The sequence below is a fragment of the Gavialis gangeticus genome, unplaced genomic scaffold (genome assembly GCF_001723915.1).
Source record: "Gavialis gangeticus isolate Ggan-Ray unplaced genomic scaffold, GavGan_comp1, whole genome shotgun sequence".
NCBI lineage: Eukaryota > Metazoa > Chordata > Crocodylia > Gavialidae > Gavialis > Gavialis gangeticus.
In genome coordinates, this window is record NW_017729015.1 from 17,725,293 (window position 1) to 17,727,728 (window position 2,436).

A 2,436-nucleotide genomic window follows, 5' to 3' on the forward strand; every position below is an offset into this window, starting at 1 on the left:
GAGTCTAAGAAGGTTGAGAACCACTGCTGTAGTGTGTTAAATAACCGTTGGGGTGTTTCTCAGTATTAGCTTTATAAATGTGTTGACCCTGTTCTGCAGGCCTCTGAAATGGTAGAAGGACGTCACAGGATCAGGTCTGGCAGGTTTTTGACTTGCAGTTGTGCCAATTATCAGTGTTTGTAAACAGTGTTATTGCCTCAAAGCAAAATCCGATCCTGACAATGCAAATCACTTTACCTATTAATACTGTGAACCAGACAAGCACTTGGTAGCTCTTATGCTAAAGGGGCTCTAGTTGCTCAAACTGGGAATTTCAGGGTATCTAATTCCCTTATCCTTTGTTTTGACTCAGCCTTTCGGGTTTTACAGAACTTCGTTGGAAGCATTTTCATCGTTTGATTATTTTTTCCCCCTCGATTCAAATAAGGGTGGGTTTTAGACTTCAGACCATTCCCTGTGTAAATATTACCGTCCCAAGGAATTAATTCTACACTTCTGTTTTGGTGCTGCAAACTAGGACAGCGGGAAGTGCAGGGCCATGTCTGAATGAGCAGAGATTGTTTTAATCTCCATGTGAAAACGCATATAATGAAAGGAGAGATGATCCAGGGCTTTGTCATCAGTGACTGATGTTAAATCCTGAGAGAAGTACCCATAGTCCGAGTTTTTAAGTCTGCATTTTGCTGCCTATCTCACTAGTGCTCATTTGAAGCAGGGGTAACCATCAGTCAGTGCGATCATATCAGGGCTGCATCCCAGCGTGATGGTAAATCACTTAATGCCTGTGTTCTGCCCACTGCTGTGCTACGGTATCACCGGGCACCTCTGGAAAGTAACTGTAAGTCATCAGGGAGTGGTGCTGGCAACTCCAGGATACGCTTAGTGAGCAAAACCTTACAGGTAGGGCATACAAACTTTTGGGTTGACAAAAGGTAGCCAGTTCCCAAAACATTCTCCTTCAAATTAGGACCAAAAAAAAATAGATCTGTGATGACCTGAATGGCTGTTTTACATTGCTACATCTCCCTCTAGTGTCCCCGAATGCCAGTTTTTTCCACGAAAATGTGTCACTTCACTACAAGTGTAAGCATTTCAGGATGGCTTTATTTTCAGAAATGGACAAAATTATTCCAGCGGTTTGGACTGTTCAGTGGGTCTCAACGGAGCAGGAATGAAATGTTTCTGCTATTAATCTTCTAACAGCAAAGCTACCGGAAAGACCTAATCACTGTTCACTTACTGCTGGGTAACAGTTGATCTAGTTGCGAGAGGTGAAGCCATGTCGTACACTTTTTTAATATGCACCAAACACTTTTTCATATTTTTACTACATCGTTCATAGGGTTTTATAGGCTGTTTTAGTACCACTGAAGAGGAGGAAGGCAGAGAAGTTTCCCCCCCACCCCCCAGTCGTCTGTTCTTCATGATGGTCCGACCTTAAATCACGAACGGGTCAGGCCTGATGTTTGACAGCTGTACATCAGGGGAAAAACATCTCGTACCCTCCTCTTCTGGGGCTCTTTGGATCTCTGTGTTTATAGTTGATTTTCCTTGAGAGGCAGCTGTTCTTTTGCTGTGGGGGTGTTGCAGCTCTTTTATACTCTCTCTTGCACACCGAGAACTCGGGGTCACGAAATAAATGGAGTACCTAGTAAGTTTCAAACGAGCGCAAGGCGGTTCTTTCTCGCGTGGCGTTGCTGAATGGGCAGGACTCAGTGCCACCAGACATGGGGAAGCTGAGAGCCTAGCCAGATTCGCGAAGTGGGGGGAGGAAAGGGGTGTCCGCCGCAGGGGAGCGAGGGGCACGGCCTCTGCCTTACAGCATCCTTGGCCTGAACTGCCCGAGGCTGCACGTGAGAGGAACCGGGGGAAACCTGGGTCAGGCCCCGCCTGTCGCTCTCCCTTTCGGGCTCCGGCAGCTGATGCTTTTAACTCTCGTTTTCAGCCTCTACAGGACCGGGCACCACTGGTCTGGTCCCATCCAGGCTAGGGCAGTGGTGCCCAGTTGGTGGTCCGGCTACCACCAGCGGCATGCAGACGGCGGGTATGCATGATCGTGACTTTATAGGACCAAAATGTGCTGGCGGTGGCGCTTAAGGCTGAACGGAAAAGCTGGCCGGTGCTTGAGGCGGTATCATTTTAAACGTGCGGGGCGCGATCCGCCGGTGTGGGGCATTTCCCACGTCCTCAAGCACCGCAGGCTCGGCGCCCGGGGCGGCCGTCCTCAAAGACCGCCCCGGGGGTCCTCTGTGGGTACGAAGCCCGACGCCCTCGTGTCCCTGCTCTGGTCCGGCGGGGCAGAGCCGAGCTGCAGCACGTGGCGCCGGGGCAACGGCCAGCCCCATGCCCTGCTTCTGCGGGATGACGCCACCACCCGAAGGAAGAGGTTGCGCAGGCGCAGCGATGGAGCCGGCCTCCCGGAAGCTACTTGTGACA

The 2,436-nt window shown here is 50.3% G+C and overlaps 1 protein-coding gene across 1 annotated transcript in view; it reads left to right on the top strand.

Annotated features, from left to right (window-relative positions):
• Positions 1-1,116, top strand: part of SELENON (selenoprotein N) — a 24,342-nt gene extending 23,226 nt beyond the window's left edge. Inside the window, exon 13 of the mRNA XM_019512447.1 lies at positions 13-1,116. The gene's annotated coding sequence lies outside the window, so the exon portion shown is untranslated. The remainder of the gene's footprint in view (positions 1-12) is intronic.
• Positions 1,117-2,436: the final 1,320 nt, after the last annotated feature.